Below are 19,875 nucleotides of genomic sequence, written 5' to 3'. Positions count from 1 at the left end.
GAACCAACACACAGCAGATGAGTTCGTAAGAAGCGGGTCTTCTGTGTTTTAAACGCATTCTTACTGCTAACACTTATATGTGTCTCTAGGGCTAGAATTGACGGTTTCTGCATTCTGCAAAGAAAGGGTTTCTGAACTGCTGCAAACACACATACGTTTAACTCTGGAAGTTGAATACACACATTGACAACCATTCTGCTAGATAGCTCCGTTTTGGTTTTAGAGCAAGGTATTTCTCTTTACAGCCTGTTCTCCCATCCACTCTGGAATGTCCAAACGCAGCTTTTAGAAGAAACGTGTTTCTACCTCGCTGAATCTAAACATAGATGTAACTTCCTAAAAGGAACCAACACACAGCAGATGACTTCGTAAGAAGCGGGTCTTCTGTGTTTTAAACGCATTCTTACTGCTAACTCTTATTAGCGTTTCTAGGGCGGGAAAAGACTGTTTCTGCATTCTCCAAAGAAAGGGGTTCTGAACTGCTGGAAGCACACATCAGTTTAACTCTGGAAGTTGAATAAACACATTGACAACCATTCTGCTAGATAGCTCCGTTTTCGTTTTAGAGCAAGGTATTTCTCTTTACAGCCTGTTCTCCCATCCACTCTGGAATGTCCAAACGCAGCTTTTAGAAGAAACGTGTTTCTTCCTCTCTGAATCTAAACATAGATACAACTTCCTAAAAGGAACCAACACACAGCAGATGAGTTCGTAAGAAGCGGGTCTTCTGTGTTTTAAACGCATACTTACTGCTTACTCTTACAAGCGTCTCTAGGGCGGGAAAAGACTGTTTCTGCATTCTTCAAAGAAAGGGTTTCTGAACTGCTGGAAGCACACATCAGTTTAACTCTGGAAGTTGAATAAACACATTGGCAACCATTCTGCTAGATAGCTCCGTTTTGGTTTTAGAGCAAGGTACTTCTCTTTACAGCCTGTTCTCCCATCCACTCTGGAATGTCCAATCGCAGCTTTTAGAAGAAACGTGTTTCTTCCTCGCTGAATCTAAACATAGATTCAACTTCCTAAAAGGAACCAACACACAGCAGATGAGTTCGTAAGAAGCGGGTCATCTGTGTTTTTAAAGCATTCTTACTGCTAACACTTATATGTGTCTCTAGGGCTAGAATTGACGGTTTCTGCATTCTCCAAAGAAAGGGTTTCTGAACTGCTGCAAACACACATATGTTTAACTCTGGAAGTTGAATACACACATTGACAACCATTCTGCTAGATAGCTCCGGTTTGGTTTTAGAGCAAGGTGTTTCTCTTTACAGCCTGTTCTCCCATCCACTCTGGAATGTCCAAACGCAGCTTTTAGAAGAAACGTGTTTCTACCTCGCTGAATCTAAACATAGATGCAACTTCCTAAAAGGAACCAACACACAGCAGATGACTTCGTAAGAAGCGGGTCTTCTGTGTTTTAAACGCATTCTTACTGCTAACTCTTATAAGCGTTTCTAGGGCGGGAAAAGACTGTTTCTGCATTCTCCAAAGAAAGGGTTTCTGAACTGCTGCAAACACACATATGTTTAACTCTGGAAGTTGAATACACACATTGACAACCATTCTGCTAGATAGCTCCGTTTTGGTTTTAGAGCAAGGTATTTCTCTTTACAGCCTGTTCTCCCATCCACTCTGGAATGTCCAAACGCAGCATTTAGAAGAAACGTGTTTCTACCTCGCTGAATCTAAACATAGATGCAACTTCCTAAAAGGAACCAACACACAGCAGATGACTTCGTAAGAAGCGGGTCTTCTGTGTTTTAAACGCATTCTTACTGCTAACTCTTATAAGCGTTTTTAGGGCGGGAAAAGACTGTTTCTGCATTCTCCAAAGAAAGGGTTTCTGAACTCCTGCAAACACACATATGTTTAACTCTGGAAGTTGAATACACACATTGACAACCATTCTGCTAGATAGCTCCGTTTTGGTTTTAGAGCAAGGTATTTCTCTTTACAGCCTGTTCTCCCATCCACTCTCGAATGTCCAAACGCAGCTTTTAGAAGAAACGTGTTTCTACCTCGCTGAATCTAAACATAGATTCAACTTCCTAAAAGGAACCAACACACAGCAGATGACTTCGTAAGAAGCGGGTCTTCTGTGTTTTAAACGCATTCTTACTGCTAACTCTTATATGCGTCTCTAGGGCTTGAAATGACTGTTTCTGATTTCTCCAAAGAAAGGGTTTCTGAACTGCTGCAAACACACATCAGTTTAATTCTGGCTGTTGAAAACACACATTGACAACCATTCTGCTAGATAGCTCCGTTTTGGTTTTAGAGCAAGATATTTCTCTTTACAGCCTGTTCTCCCATCCACTCTGGAATGTCCAAACGCAGCTTTTAGAAGAAACGTTTTTCAACCTCGCTGAATCTAAACATAGATGCAACTTCCTAAAAGGAACCAACACACAGCAGATGAGTTCGTAAGAAGCGGGTCTTCTGTGTTTTAAACGCATTCTTACTGCTAACTCTTATAAGCGTTTCTAGGGCGGGAAAACACTGTTTCTGCATTCTCCAAAGAAAGGGTTTCTGAACTGCTGCAAACACACATATGTTTAACTCTGGAAGTTGAATACACACATTGACAACCATTCTGCTAGATAGCTCCGTTTTGGTTTTAGAGCAAGGTATTTCTCTTTACAGCCTCTTCTCCTATCCACTCTGGAATATCCAAACGCAGCTTTTAGAAGAAACGTGTTTCTACCTCGCTGAATCTAAACGTAGATGCAACTTCCTAAAAGGAACCAACACACAGCAGATGAGTTCGTAAGAAGCGGGTCTTCTGTGTTTTAAACGCATTCTTACTGCTAACTCTTATATGCGTCTCTAGTTCTTGAAATGACTGATTCTGCATTCTCCAAAGAAAGGGTTTCTAACCTGCTGCAAACACACATCAGTGTAACTCTGGCTGTTGAATACACACATTGACAACCATTCTGCTAGATAGCTCCGTTTTGGTTTTAGAGCAAGGTATTTCTCTTTACAGCCTGTTTTCCCATCCACTCTGGAATGTCCAAACGCAGCTTTTAGAAGAAACGTGTTTCTACCTCGCTGAATCTAAACATAGATGCAACTTCCTAAAAGGAACCAACACACAGCAGATGAGTTCGTAAGAAGCGGGTCTTCTGTGTTTTAAACGCATTCTTACTGCTAACTCTTATATGCGTCTCTAGGGCTTGAAATGACGGTTTCTGCATTCTCCAAAGAAAGGGTTTCTGAACTGCTGCAAACACACATATGTTTAACTCTGGAAGTTGAATACACACATTGACAACCATTCTGCTAGATAGCTCCGTTTTGGTTTTAGAGCAAGGTATTTCTCTTTACAGCCTGTTCTCCCATCCACTCTGGAATGTCCAAACGCAGCATTTAGAAGAACCGTGTTTCTACCTCGCTGAATCTAAACATAGATGCAACTTCCTAAAAGGAACAAACACACAGCAGATGAGTTCGTAAGAAGCGGGTTTTCTGTGTTTTAAACGCATTCTTACTGCTAACTCTTATATGTGTCTCTAGGGCTTGAAATGACGTTTTCTGCATTCTCCAAAGAAAGGGTTTCTGAACTGCTGCAAATACAAATCAGTTTATCTCAGGAAGTTGAATACACACATTGACAACCATTCTGCTAGATAGCTCCGTTTTGGTTGTAGAGCAAGGTGTTTCTCTTTACAGCCTCTTCTCTTATCCACTCTGGAATATCCAAACGCAGCTTTTAGAAGAAACGTGTTTCTACCTCGCTGAATCTAAACATAGATGCAACTTCCTAAAAGGAACCAACACACAGCAGATGAGTTCGTAAGAAGCGGGTCTTCTGTGTTTTAAACGCATTCTTACTGCTAACTCTTATATGCGTCTCTAGTTCTTGAAATGACTGATTCTGCATTCTCCAAAGAAAGGTTTTCTAACCTGCTGCAAACACACATCAGTTTAACTATGGCTGTTGAATACACACATTGACAACCATTCTGCTAGATAGCTCCGTTTTGGTTTTAGAGCAAGATATTTCTCTTTACAGCCTGTTCTCCCATCCACTCTGGAATGTCCAAACGCAGGTTTTAGAAGAAACGTGTTTCTACCTCGCTGAATCTAAACATAGATGCAACTTCCGAAAAAAAACCAACACACAGCAGATGAGTTCGTAAGAAGCGGGTCTTCTGTGTTTTAAACGCATTCTTACTGCTAACTCTTATAAGCGTTTTTAGGGCGGGAAAGACTGTTTCTGCATTCTCCAAAGAAAGGGTTTCTGAACTGCTGCAAACACACATATGTTTAACTCTGGAAGTTGAATACACACATTGACAACCATTCTGCTAGATAGCTCCGTTTTGGTTTTAGAGCAAGGTATTTCTCTTTACAGCCTGTTCTCCCATCCACTCTGGATTGTCCAAACGCAGCTTTTAGAAGAAACGTGTTTCTACCTCGCTGAATCTAAACATAGATGCAACTTCCTAAAAGGAACCAACACACAGCAGATGAGTTCGTAAGAAGCGGGTCTTCTGTGTTTTAAACGCATTCTTACTGCTAACTCTTATATGCGTCTCTAGGGCTTGAAATGACTTATTCTGCATTCTCCAAAGAAAGAGTTTCTGAACTGCTGCAAACACACATCAGTTTAACTCTGGCTGTTGAATACACACATTGACAACCATTCCGCTACATAGCTCCGTTTTGGTTTTAGAGCAAGATATTTCTCTTTACAGCCTGTTCTCCCATCCACTCTGGAATGTCCAAACGCAGGTTTTAGAAGAAACGTGTTTCTACCTCGCTGAATCTAAACATAGATGCAACTTCCTAAAAGGAACCAACACACAGCAGATGACTTCGTAAAAAGCGGGTCTTCTGTGTTTTAAACGCATTCTTACTGCTAACTCTTATAAGCGTTTCTAGGGCGGGAAAAGACTGTTTCTGCATTCTCCAAAGAAAGGGTTTCTGAACTGCTGAAAACACACATATGTTTAACTCTGGAAGTTGAATACACACATTGACAACCATTCTGCTAGATAGCTCCGTTTTCGTTTTAGAGCAAGGTATTTCTCTTTACAGCCTGTTCTCCCATCCACTCTGGAATGTCCAAACGCAGCTTTTAGAAGAAACGTGTTTCCACCTCGCTGAATTTAAACATAGATGCAACTTCCTAAAAGGAACCAACACACAGAAGATGAGTTCGTAAGAAGCGGGTCTTCTGGGTTTTAAACGCATTCTTACTGCTAACTCTTATATGTGTCTCTAGAACTTGAAATGACGGTTTCTGCATTCTCCAAAGAAAGGGTTTCTGAACTGCTGCAAACACAAATCAGTTAATCTCAGGAAGTTGAATACACACATTGACAACCATTCTGCTAGATAGCTCCGTTTTGGTTTTAGAGCAAGGTATTTCTCTTTACAGCCTCTTCTCCCATCCACTCTGGAATATCCAAACGCAGCTTTTAGAAGAAACGTGTTTCTACCTCGCTGAATCTAAACATAGATGCAACTTCCTAAAAGGAACCAACACACAGCAGATGAGTTCGTAAGAAGCGGGTCTTCTGTGTTTTAAACACATTCTTACTGCTAACTCTTATAAGCGTCTCTAGGGCGGGAAAAGACTGTTTCTGCATTCTCCAAAGAAAGGGTTTCTGAGCTGCTGCAAACACACATCAGTGTAACTCTGGAAGTTGAATACACACATTGACAACCATTCTGCTAGATAGCTCCGTTTTGGTTTTAGAGCAAGGTATTTCTCTTTACAGCCTCTTCTCCCATCCACTCTGGAATGTCCAAACGCAGCTTTTAGAAGAAACGTGTTTCTACCTCGCTGAATCTAAACATAGATGTAACTTCCTAAAAGGAACCAACACACAGCAGATGAGTTCGTAATAAACGGGTCTTCTGTGTTTTAAACGCATTCTTACTGCTAACTCTTATTAGCGTTTCTAGGGCGGGAAAAGACTGTTTCTGCATTCTCCAAAGAAAGGGTTTCTGAACTCCTGCAAACACACATATGTTTAACTCTGGAAGTTGAATACACACATTGACAACCATTCTGCTAGATAGCTCCGTTTTGGTTTTAGAGCAAGGTATTTCTCTTTACAGCCTGTTCTCCCATCCACTCTCGAATGTCCAAACGCAGCTTTTAGAAGAAACGTGTTTCTACCTCGCTGAATCTAAACATAGATGCAACTTCCTAAAAGGAACCAACACACAGCAGATGAGTTCGTAAGAAGCGGGTCTTCTGTGTTTTAAACGCATTCTTACTGCTAACTCTTATAAGAGTTTTTAGGGCGGGAAAAGACTGTTTCTGCATTCTCCAAAAAAGGGTTTCTGAACTGCTGCAAACACACATATGTTTAACTCTGGAAGTTGAATACACACATTGACAACCATTCTGCTAGATAGCTCCGTTTTGGTTTTAGAGCAAGGTATTTCTCTTTACAGCCTGTTCTCCCATCCACTCTGGAATGTCCAAACGCAGCTTTTAGAAGAAACGTGTTTCTACCTCGCTGAATCTAAACATAGATGCAACTTCCTAAAAGGAACCAACACACAGCAGATGAGTTCGTAAGAAGCGGGTCTTCTGTGTTTTAAACGCATTCTTACTGCTAACTCTTATATGCGTCTCTAGGGCTTGAAATGACTTATTCTGCATTCTCCAAAGAAAGAGTTTCTGAACTGCTGCAAACACACATCAGTTTAACTCTGGCTGTTGAATACACACATTGACAACCATTCTGCTACATAGCTCCGTTTTGGTTTTAGAGCAAGATATTTCTCTTTACAGCCTGTTCTCCCATCCACTCTGGAATGTCCAAACGCAGCTTTTAGAAGAAACGTGTTTCTACCTCGCTGAATCTAAACATAGATGCAACTTCCTAAAAGGAACCAACACACAGCAGATGACTTCGTAAAAAGCGGGTCTTCTGTGTTTTAAACGCATTCTTACTGCTAACTCTTATAAGCGTTTCTAGGGCGGGAAAAGACTGTTTCTGCATTCTCCAAAGAAAGGGTTTCTGAACTGCTGCAAACACACATATGTTTAACTCTGGAAGTTGAATACACACATTGACAACCATTCTGCTAGATAGCTCCGTTTTGGTTTTAGAGCAAGGTATTTCTCTTTACAGCCAGTTCTCCCATCCACTCTGGAATGTCCAAACGCAGCTTTTAGAAGAAACGTGTTTCTACCTCGCTGAATCTAAACATAGATGCAACTTCCTAAAAGGAACCAACACACAGCAGATGAGTTCGTAAGAAGCGGGTTTTCTGTGTTTTAAACGCATTCTTACTGCTAACTCTTATATGTGTCTCTAGGGCTTGAAATGACGGTTTCTGCATTCTCCAAAGAAAGGGTTTCTGAACTGCTGCAAACACAAATCAGTTTATCTCAGGAAGTTGAATACACACATTGACAACCATTCTGCTAGATAGCTCCGTTTTGGTTTTAGAGCAAGGTATTTCTCTTTACAGCCTGTTCTCCCATCCACTCTGGAATGTCCAAACGCAGGTTTTAGAAGAAACGTGTTTCTACCTCGCTGAATCTAAACATAGATGCAACTTCCTAAAAGGAACCAACACACAGCAGATGACTTCGTAAAAAGCGGGTCTTCTGTGTTTTAAACGCATCCTTACTGCTAACTCTTATAAGCGTTTCTAGGGCGGGAAAAGACTGTTTCTGCATTCTCCAAAGAAAGGGTTTCTGAACTGCTGCAAACACACATATGTTTAACTCTGTAAGTTGAATACACACATTGACAACCATTCTGCTAGATAGCTCCGTTTTGGTTTTAGAGCAAGGTATTTCTCTTTACAGCCTGTTCTCCCATCCACTCTGGAATGTCCAAACGCAGCTTTTAGAAGAAACGTGTTTCTTCCTCCCTGAATCTAAGCATAGATGCAACTTCCTAAAAGGAACCAACACACAGCATATGAGTTCGTAAGAAGCGGGTCTTCTGTGTTTTAATCGCATTCTTACTGCTAACTATTATAAGCGTATCTAGGGCGGGAAAAGACTGTTTCTGCATTCTCCAAAGAAAGGGTTTCTGAACTGCTGGAAGCACACATCAGTTTAACTCTGGAAGTTGAATAAACACATTGACAACCATTCTGCTAGATAGCTCCGTTTTCGTTTTAGAGCAAGGTATTTCTCTTTACAGCCTGTTCTCCCATCCACTCTGGAATGTCCAAACGCAGCTTTTAGAAGAAACGTGTTTCTTCCTCTCTGAATCTAAACATAGATACAACTTCCTAAAAGGAACCAACACACAGCAGATGAGTTCGTAAGAAGCGGGTCTTCTGTGTTTTAAACGCATACTTACTGCTTACTCTTACAAGCGTCTCTAGGGCGGGAAAAGACTGTTTCTGCATTTTTCAAAGAAAGGGTTTCTGAACTGCTGGAAGCACACATCAGTTTAACTCTGGAAGTTGAATAAACACATTGGCAACCATTCTGCTAGATAGCTCCGTTTTGGTTTTAGAGCAAGGTACTTCTCTTTACAGCCTGTTCTCCCATCCACTCTGGAATGTCCAATCGCAGCTTTTAGAAGAAACGTGTTTCTTCCTCGCTGAATCTAAACATAGATTCAACTTCCTAAAAGGAACCAACACACAGCAGATGAGTTCGTAAGAAGCGGGTCATCTGTGTTTTTAAAGCATTCTTACTGCTAACACTTATATGTGTCTCTAGGGCTAGAATTGACGGTTTCTGCATTCTCCAAAGAAAGGGTTTCTGAACTGCTGCAAACACACATATGTTTAACTCTGGAAGTTGAATACACACATTGACAACCATTCTGCTAGATAGCTCCGTTTTGGTTTTAGAGCAAGGTGTTTCTCTTTACAGCCTGTTCTCCCATCCACTCTGGAATGTCCAAACGCAGCTTTTAGAAGAAACGTGTTTCTACCTCGCTGAATCTAAACATAGATGCAACTTCCTAAAAGGAACCAACACACAGCAGATGACTTCGTAAGAAGCGGGTCTTCTGTGTTTTAAACGCATTCTTACTGCTAACTCTTATAAGCGTTTCTAGGGCGGGAAAAGACTGTTTCTGCATTCTCCAAAGAAAGGGTTTCTGAACTGCTGCAAACACACATATGTTTAACTCTGGAAGTTGAATACACACATTGACAACCATTCTGCTAGATAGCTCCGTTTTGGTTTTAGAGCAAGGTATTTCTCTTTACAGCCTGTTCTCCCATCCACTCTGGAATGTCCAAACGCAGCATTTAGAAGAAACGTGTTTCTACCTCGCTGAATCTAAACATAGATGCAACTTCCTAAAAGGAACCAACACACAGCAGATGACTTCGTAAGAAGCGGGTCTTCTGTGTTTTAAACGCATTCTTACTGCTAACTCTTATAAGCGTTTTTAGGGCGGGAAAAGACTGTTTCTGCATTCTCCAAAGAAAGGGTTTCTGAACTCCTGCAAACACACATATGTTTAACTCTGGAAGTTGAATACACACATTGACAACCATTCTGCTAGATAGCTCCGTTTTGGTTTTAGAGCAAGGTATTTCTCTTTACAGCCTGTTCTCCCATCCACTCTCGAATGTCCAAACGCAGCTTTTAGAAGAAACGTGTTTCTACCTCGCTGAATCTAAACATAGATTCAACTTCCTAAAAGGAACCAACACACAGCAGATGACTTCGTAAGAAGCGGGTCTTCTGTGTTTTAAACGCATTCTTACTGCTAACTCTTATATGCGTCTCTAGGGCTTGAAATGACTGTTTCTGATTTCTCCAAAGAAAGGGTTTCTGAACTGCTGCAAACACACATCAGTTTAATTCTGGCTGTTGAAAACACACATTGACAACCATTCTGCTAGATAGCTCCGTTTTGGTTTTAGAGCAAGATATTTCTCTTTACAGCCTGTTCTCCCATCCACTCTGGAATGTCCAAACGCAGCTTTTAGAAGAAACGTTTTTCAACCTCGCTGAATCTAAACATAGATGCAACTTCCTAAAAGGAACCAACACACAGCAGATGAGTTCGTAAGAAGCGGGTCTTCTGTGTTTTAAACGCATTCTTACTGCTAACTCTTATAAGCGTTTCTAGGGCGGGAAAACACTGTTTCTGCATTCTCCAAAGAAAGGGTTTCTGAACTGCTGCAAACACACATATGTTTAACTCTGGAAGTTGAATACACACATTGACAACCATTCTGCTAGATAGCTCCGTTTTGGTTTTAGAGCAAGGTATTTCTCTTTACAGCCTCTTCTCCTATCCACTCTGGAATATCCAAACGCAGCTTTTAGAAGAAACGTGTTTCTACCTCGCTGAATCTAAACGTAGATGCAACTTCCTAAAAGGAACCAACACACAGCAGATGAGTTCGTAAGAAGCGGGTCTTCTGTGTTTTAAACGCATTCTTACTGCTAACTCTTATATGCGTCTCTAGTTCTTGAAATGACTGATTCTGCATTCTCCAAAGAAAGGGTTTCTAACCTGCTGCAAACACACATCAGTGTAACTCTGGCTGTTGAATACACACATTGACAACCATTCTGCTAGATAGCTCCGTTTTGGTTTTAGAGCAAGGTATTTCTCTTTACAGCCTGTTTTCCCATCCACTCTGGAATGTCCAAACGCAGCTTTTAGAAGAAACGTGTTTCTACCTCGCTGAATCTAAACATAGATGCAACTTCCTAAAAGGAACCAACACACAGCAGATGAGTTCGTAAGAAGCGGGTCTTCTGTGTTTTAAACGCATTCTTACTGCTAACTCTTATATGCGTCTCTAGGGCTTGAAATGACGGTTTCTGCATTCTCCAAAGAAAGGGTTTCTGAACTGCTGCAAACACACATATGTTTAACTCTGGAAGTTGAATACACACATTGACAACCATTCTGCTAGATAGCTCCGTTTTGGTTTTAGAGCAAGGTATTTCTCTTTACAGCCTGTTCTCCCATCCACTCTGGAATGTCCAAACGCAGCATTTAGAAGAACCGTGTTTCTACCTCGCTGAATCTAAACATAGATGCAACTTCCTAAAAGGAACAAACACACAGCAGATGAGTTCGTAAGAAGCGGGTTTTCTGTGTTTTAAACGCATTCTTACTGCTAACTCTTATATGTGTCTCTAGGGCTTGAAATGACGTTTTCTGCATTCTCCAAAGAAAGGGTTTCTGAACTGCTGCAAATACAAATCAGTTTATCTCAGGAAGTTGAATACACACATTGACAACCATTCTGCTAGATAGCTCCGTTTTGGTTTTAGAGCAAGGTGTTTCTCTTTACAGCCTCTTCTCTTATCCACTCTGGAATATCCAAACGCAGCTTTTAGAAGAAACGTGTTTCTACCTCGCTGAATCTAAACATAGATGCAACTTCCTAAAAGGAACCAACACACAGCAGATGAGTTCGTAAGAAGCGGGTCTTCTGTGTTTTAAACGCATTCTTACTGCTAACTCTTATATGCGTCTCTAGTTCTTGAAATGACTGATTCTGCATTCTCCAAAGAAAGGTTTTCTAACCTGCTGCAAACACACATCAGTGTAACTCTGGCTGTTGAATACACACATTGACAACCATTCTGCTAGATAGCTCCGTTTTGGTTTTAGAGCAAGGTATTTCTCTTTACAGCCTGTTTTCCCATCCACTCTGGAATGTCCAAACGCAGATTTTAGAAGAAACGTGTTTCTACCTCGCTGAATCTAAACATGGATGCAACTTCCTAAAAGGAACCAACACACAGCAGATGAGTTCGTAAGAAGCGGGTCTTCTGTGTTTTAAACGCATTCTTACTGCTAACTCTTATAAGCGTTTCTAGGGCGGGAAAAGACTGTTTCTGCATTCTCCAAAGAAACGGTTTCTGAACTGCTGCAAACACACATATGTTTAACTCTGGAAGTTGAATACACACATTGACAACCATTCTGCTAGATAGCTCCGTTTTGGTTTTAGAGCAAGGTATTTCTCTTTACAGCCTGTTCTCCCATCCACTCTGGAATGTCCAAACGCAGCTTTTAGAAGAAACGTGTTTCTACCTCGCTGAATCTAAACATAGATGCAACTTCCTAAAAGGAACCAACCCACAGCAGATGAGTTCGTAAGAAGCGGGTCTTCTGTGTTTTAAACGCATTCTTACTGCTAACTCTTATATGCGTCTCAAGGGCTTGAAATGACTGATTCTGCATTCTCCAAAGAAAAGGTTTCTAAACTGCTGCAAACACACATCAGTGTAACTCTGGCTGTTGAATACACACATTGACAACCATTCTGCTAGATAGCTCCGTTTTGGTTTTAGAGCAAGGTATTTCTCTTTACAGCCTGTTCTCCCATCCACTCTGGAATGTCCAAACGCAGCTTTTAGAAGAAACGTGTTTCAACCTCCCTGATTCTAAGCATAGATGCAACTTCCTAAAAGGAACCAACACACAGCATATGAGTTGGTAAGAAGCGGGTCTTCTGTGTTTTAAACGCATTCTTACTGCTAACACTTATAAGCGTCTCTAGGGCGGGAAAAGACTGTTTCTGCATTCTCCAAAGAAAGGGTTTCTGAACTGCTGCAAGCACACATCAGTTTAACTCTGGAAGTTGAATAAACACATTGACAACCATTCTGCTAGATAGCTCCGTTTTCGTTTTAGAGCAAGGTATTTCTCTTTACAGCCTGTTCTCCCATCCACTCTGGAATGTCCAAACGCAGCTTTTAGAAGAAACGTGTTTCTTCCTCGCTGAATCTAAACATAGATGCAACTTCCTAAAAGGAACCAACACACAGAAGATGAGTTCGTAAGAAGCGGGTCTTCTGGGTTTTAAACGCATTCTTACTGCTAACTCTTATATGTGTCTCTACGGCTAGAATTGACGGTTTCTGCATTCTGCAAAGAAAGGGTTTCTGAACTGCTGCAAACACACATATGTTTTCCTCTGGAATTTGAATGCACACATTGACAACCATTCTGCTAGATAGCTCCGTTTTGGTTTTAGAGCAAGGTATTTCTCTTTACAGCCTGTTTTCCCATCCACTCTGGAATGTCCATACGCAGCTTTTAGAAGAAACGTGTTTCTACCTCGTTGAATCTAAACATAGATGCAACTTCCTAAAAGGAACCAACACACAGCAGATGAGTTCGTAAGAAGCGGGTCTTCTGTGTTTTAAACACATTCTTACTGCTAACTCTTATAAGCGTCTCTAGGGCGGGAAAAGACTGTTTCTGCATTCTCCAAAGAAAGGGTTTCTGAGCTGCTGCAAACACACATATGTTTAACTCTGGAAGTTGAATACACACATTGACAACAATTCTGCTAGATAGCTCCGTTTTGGTTTTAGAGCAAGGTATTTCTCTTTACAGCCTCTTCTCCCATCCACTCTGGAATGTCCAAACGCAGCTTTTAGAAGAAACGTGTTTCTACCTCGCTGAATCTAAACATAGATTCAACTTCCTAAAAGGAACCAACACACAGCAGATGAGTTCGTAATAAACGGGTCTTCTGTGTTTTAAACGCATTCTTACTGCTAGCTCTTATAAGCGTTTTTAGGGCGGGAAAAGACTGTTTCTGCATTCTCCAAAGAAAGGGTTTCTGAACTCCTGCAAACACACATATGTTTAACTCTGGAAGTTGAATACACACATTGACAACCATTCTGCTAGATAGCTCCGTTTTGGTTTTAGAGCAAGGTATTTCTCTTTACAGCCTGTTCTCCCATCCACTCTCGAATGTCCAAACGCAGCTTTTAGAAGAAACGTGTTTCTACCTCGCTGAATCTAAACATAGATGCAACTTCCTAAAAGGAACCAACACACAGCAGATGAGTTCGTAAGAAGCGGGTCTTCTGTGTTTTAAACGCATTCTTACTGCTAACTCTTATAAGAGTTTTTAGGGCGGGAAAAGACTGTTTCTGCATTCTCCAAAAAAGGGTTTCTGAACTGCTGCAAACACACATATGTTTAACTCTGGAAGTTGAATACACACATTGACAACCATTCTGCTAGATAGCTCCGTTTTGGTTTTAGAGCAAGGTATTTCTCTTTACAGCCTGTTCTCCCATCCACTCTGGAATGTCCAAACGCAGCTTTTAGAAGAAACGTGTTTCTACCTCGCTGAATCTAAACATAGATGCAACTTCCTAAAAGGAACCAACACACAGCAGATGAGTTCGTAAGAAGCGGGTCTTCTGTGTTTTAAACGCATTCTTACTGCTAACTCTTATATGCGTCTCTAGGGCTTGAAATGACTTATTCTGCATTCTCCAAAGAAAGAGTTTCTGAACTGCTGCAAACACACATCAGTTTAACTCTGGCTGTTGAATACACACATTGACAACCATTCTGCTACATAGCTCCGTTTTGGTTTTAGAGCAAGATATTTCTCTTTACAGCCTGTTCTCCCATCCACTCTGGAATGTCCAAACGCAGCTTTTAGAAGAAACGTGTTTCTACCTCGCTGAATCTAAACATAGATGCAACTTCCTAAAAGGAACCAACACACAGCAGATGACTTCGTAAAAAGCGGGTCTTCTGTGTTTTAAACGCATTCTTACTGCTAACTCTTATAAGCGTTTCTAGGGCGGGAAAAGACTGTTTCTGCATTCTCCAAAGAAAGGGTTTCTGAACTGCTGCAAACACACATATGTTTAACTCTGGAAGTTGAATACACACATTGACAACCATTCTGCTAGATAGCTCCGTTTTGGTTTTAGAGCAAGGTATTTCTCTTTACAGCCTGTTCTCCCATCCACTCTGGAATGTCCAAACGCAGCTTTTAGAAGAAACGTGTTTCCACCTCGCTGAATTTAAACATAGATGCAACTTCCTAAAAGGAAACAACACACAGCAGATGAGTTCGTAAGAAGCGGGTTTTCTGTGTTTTAAACGCATTCTTACTGCTAACTCTTATATGTGTCTCTAGGGCTTGAAATGACGGTTTCTGCATTCTCCAAAGAAAGGGTTTCTGAACTGCTGCAAACACAAATCAGTTAATCTCAGGAAGTTGAATACACACATTGACAACCATTCTGCTAGATAGCTCCGTTTTGGTTTTAGAGCAAGGTATTTCTCTTTACAGCCTCTTCTCCTATCCACTCTGGAATATCCAAACGCAGCTTTTAGAAGAAACGTGTTTCTACCTCGCTGAATCTAAACATAGATGCAACTTCCTAAAAGGAACAAACACACAGCAGATGAGTTCGTAAGAAGCGGGTCTTCTGTGTTTTAAACGCATTCTTACTGCTAACTCTTATATGCATCTCAAGGGCTTGAAATGACTGATTCTGCATTCTCCAAAGAAAGGGTTTCTAAACTGCTGCAAACACACATCAGTGTAACTCTGGCTGTTGAATACACACATTGACAACCATTCTGCTAGATAGCTCCGTTTTGGTTTTAGAGCAAGGTATTTCTCTTTACAGCCTGTTCTCCCATCCACTCTGGAATGTCCAAACGCAGCTTTTAGAAGAAACGTGTTTCTACCTCGCTGAATCTAAACATAGATGTAACTTCCTCAAAGGAACCAACACACAGCAGATGACTTCGTAAGAAGCGGGTCTACTGTGTTTTAAACACATTCTTACTGCTAACTCTTATTAGCGTTTCTAGGGCGGGAAAAGACTGTTTCTGCATTCTCCAAAGAAAGGGTTTCTGAACTGCTGCAAACATACATATGTTTAACTCTGTAAGTTGAATACACACATTGACAACCATTCTGCTAGATAGCTCCGTTTTGGTTTTAGAGCAAGGTATTTCTCTTTACAGCCTGTTCTCCAATCCACTCTGGAATGTCCAAACGCAGCTTTTAGAAGAAACGTGTTTCTTCCTCCCTGAATCTAAACATAGATACAACTTCCTAAAAGGAACCAACACACAGCAGATGAGTTCGTAAGAAGCGGGTCTTCTGTGTTTTAAACGCATCCTTACTGCTTACTCTTACAAGCGTCTCTAGGGCGGGAAAAGACTGTTTCTGCATTCTTCAAAGAAAGGGTTTCTGAACTGCTGGAAGCACACATCAGTTTAACTCTGGAAGTTGAATAAAAACATTGGCAACCATTCTGCTAGATAGCTCCGTTTTGGTTTTAGAGCAATGTATTTCTCTTTACAGCCTGTTCTCCCATCCACTCTGGAATGTCCAATCGCAGCTTATAGAAGAAACGTGTTTCTTCCTCGCTGAATCTAAACATAGATACAACTTCCTAAAAGGAACCAACACACAGCAGATGAGTTCGTAAGAAGCGGGTCATCTGTGTTTTTAAAGCATTCTTACTGGTAACACTTATATGTGTCTCTAGGGCTAGAATTGACGGTTTCTGCATTCTCCAAAGAAAGGGTTTCTGAACTGCTGCAAACACACATATGTTTAACTCTGGATACACACATTGACAACCATTCTGCTAGATAGCTCCGTTTTGGTTTTAGAGCAAGGTGTTTCTCTTTACAGCCTGTTCTCCCATCCACTCTGGAATGTCCAAACGCAGCTTTTAGAAGAAACGTGTTTCTACCTCGCTGAATCTAAACATAGATGCAACTTCCTAAAAGGAACCAACACACAGCAGATGACTTTGTAAGAAGCGGGTCTTCTGTGTTTTAAACGCATTCTTACTGCTAACTCTTATAAGCGTTTCTAGGGCGGGAAAAGACTGTTTCTGCATTCTCCAAAGAAAGGGTTTCTGAACTGCTGCAAACACACATATGTTTAACTCTGGAAGTTGAATACACACATTGACAACCATTCTGCTAGATAGCTCCGTTTTGGTTTTAGAGCAAGGTATTTCTCTTTACAGCCTGTTCTCCCATCCACTCTGGAATGTCCAAACGCAGCATTTAGAAGAAACGTGTTTCTACCTCGCTGAATCTAAACATAGATGCAACTTCCTAAAAGGAACCAAGACACAGCAGATGAGTTCGTAAGAAGCGGGTTTTCTTTGTTTTAAACGCATTCTTACTGCTAACTCTTATATGTGTCTCTAGGGCTTGAAATGACGGTTTCTGCATTCTCCAAAGAAAGGGTTTCTGAACTGCTGCAAACACACATCAGTTTATCTCAGGATGTTGAATACACACATTGACAACCATTCTGCTAGATAGCTCCGTTTTGGTTTTAGAGCAAGGTATTTCTCTTTACAGCCTGTTCTCCCATCCACTCTGGAATGTCCAAACGCAGGTTTTAGAAGAAACGTGTTTCTACCTCGCTGAATCTAAACATAGATGCAACTTCCTAAAAGGAACCAACACACAGCAGATGACTTCGTAAAAAGCGGGTCTTCTGTGTTTTAAACGCATCCTTACTGCTAACTCTTATAAGCTTTTCTAGGGCGGGAAAAGACTGTTTCTGCATTCTCCAAAGAAAGGGTTTCTGAACTGCTGCAAACACACATCAGTGTAACTCTGGCTGTTGAATACACACATTGACAACCATTCTGCTAGATAGCTCCGTTTTGGTTTTAGAGCAAGGTATTTCTCTTTACAGCCTGTTCTCCCATCCACTCTGGAATGTCCAAACGCAGCTTTTAGAAGAAACGTGTTTCTACCTCGCTGAATCTAAACATAGATGCAATTTCCTAAAAGGAAACAACACACAGCAGATGAGTACGTAAGAAGCGGGTCTTCTGTGTTTTAAACGCATTCTTACTGCTAACTCTTATATGCGTCTCTAGGGCTTGAAATGACTTATTCTGCATTCTCCAAAGAAAGAGTTTCTGAACTGCTGCAAACACACATCAGTTTAACTCTGGCTGTTGAATACACAGATTGAGAACCATTCCGCTACATAGCTCCGTTTTGGTTTTAGAGCAAGATATTTCTCTTTACAGCCTGTTCTCCCATCCACTCTGGAATGTCCAAACGCAGGTTTTAGAAGAAACGTGTTTCTACCTCGCTGAATCTAAACATAGATGCAACTTCCTAAAAGGAACCAACACACAGCAGATGACTTCGTAAAAAGCGGGTCTTCTGTGTTTTAAACGCATTCTTACTGCTAACTCTTATAAGCGTTTCTAGGGCGGGAAAACACTGTTTCTGCATTCTCCAAAGAAAGTGTTTCTGAACTGCTGCAAACACACATATGTTTAACTCTGGAAGTTGAATACACACATTGACAACCATTCTGCTAGATAGCTCCGTTTTGGTTTTAGAGCAAGGTATTTCTCTTTACAGCCTGTTCTCCCATCCACTCTGGAATGTCCAAACGCAGCTTTTAGAAGAAACGTGTTTCCACCTCGCTGAATTTAAACATAGATGCAACTTCCTAAAAGGAACCAACACACAGCAGATGAGTTCGTAAGAAGCGGGTTTTCTGTGTTTTAAACGCATTCTTCCTGCTAACTCTTATATGTGTCTCTAGGGCTTGAAATGACGGTTTCTGCATTCTCCAAAGAAAGGGTTTCTGAACTGCTGCAAACACAAATCAGTTAATCTCAGGAAGTTGAATACACACATTGACAACCATTCTGCTAGATAGCTCCGTTTTGGTTTTAGAGCAAGGTATTTCTCTTTACAGCCTCTTCTCCTATCCACTCTGGAATATCCAAACGCAGCTTTTAGAAGAAACGTGTTTCTACCTCGCTGAATCTAAACATAGATGCAACTTCCTAAAAGGAACAAACACACAGCAGATGAGTTCGTAAGAAGCGGGTCTTCTGTGTTTTAAACGCATTCTTACTGCTAACTCTTATATGCGTCTCAAGGGCTTGAAATGACTGATTCTGCATTCTCCAATGAAAGGGTTTCTAAACTGCTGCAAACACACATCAGTGTAACTCTGGCTGTTGAATACACACATTGACAACCATTCTGCTAGATAGCTCCGTTTTGGTTTTAGAGCAAGGTATTTCTCTTTACAGCCTGTTCTCCCATCCACTCTGGAATGTCCAAACGCAGCTTTTAGAAGAAACGTGTTTCTACCTCGCTGAATCTAAACATAGATGTAACTTCCTCAAAGGAACCAACACACAGCAGATGACTTCGTAAGAAGCGGGTCTACTGTGTTTTAAACACATTCTTACTGCTAACTCTTATTAGCGTTTCTAGGGCGGGAAAAGACTGTTTCTGCATTCTCCAAAGAAAGGGTTTCTGAACTGCTGCAAACACACATATGTTTAACTCTGTAAGTTGAATACACACATTGACAACCATTCTGCTAGATAGCTCCGTTTTGGTTTTAGAGCAAGGTATTTCTCTTTACAGCCTGTTCTCCAATCCACTCTGGAATGTCCAAACGCAGCTTTTAGAAGAAACGTGTTTCTTCCTCCCTGAATCTAAACATAGATACAACTTCCTAAAAGGAACCAACACACAGCAGATGAGTTCGTAAGAAGCGGGTATTCTGTGTTTTAAACGCATCCTTACTGCTTACTCTTACAAGCGTCTCTAGGGCGGGAAAAGACTGTTTCTCCATTCTTCAAAGAAAGGGTTTCTGAACTGCTGGAAGCACACATCAGTTTAACTCTGGAAGTTGAATAAACACATTGGCAACCATTCTGCTAGATAGCTCCGTTTTGGTTTTAGAGCACGGTATTTCTCTTTACAGCCTGTTCTCCCATCCACTCTGGAATGTCCAATCGCAGCTTATAGAAGAAACGTGTTTCTTCCTCGCTGAATCTAAACATAGATACAACTTCCTAAAAGGAACCAACACACAGCAGATGAGTTCGTAAGAAGCGGGTCATCTGTGTTTTTAAAGCATTCTTACTGCTAACACTTATATGTGTCTCTAGGGCTAGAATTGACGGTTTCTGCATTCTCCAAAGAAAGGGTTCCTGAACTGCTGCAAACACACATATGTTTAACTCTGGAAGTTGAATACACACATTGACAACCATTCTGCTACATAGCTCCGTTTTGGTTTTAGAGCAAGGTGTTTCTCTTTACAGCCTGTTCTCCCATCCACTCTGGAATGTCCAAACGCAGCTTTTAGAAGAAACGTGTTTCTACCTCGCTGAATCTAAACATAGATGCAACT

This window comes from Saimiri boliviensis, chromosome 18 (genome assembly GCF_048565385.1).
Source record: "Saimiri boliviensis isolate mSaiBol1 chromosome 18, mSaiBol1.pri, whole genome shotgun sequence".
NCBI classification, from domain to species: domain Eukaryota; kingdom Metazoa; phylum Chordata; class Mammalia; order Primates; family Cebidae; genus Saimiri; species Saimiri boliviensis.
The sequence above is the reverse complement of the archived record's forward strand: the minus strand, read 5'-3'. Positions refer to the sequence as shown.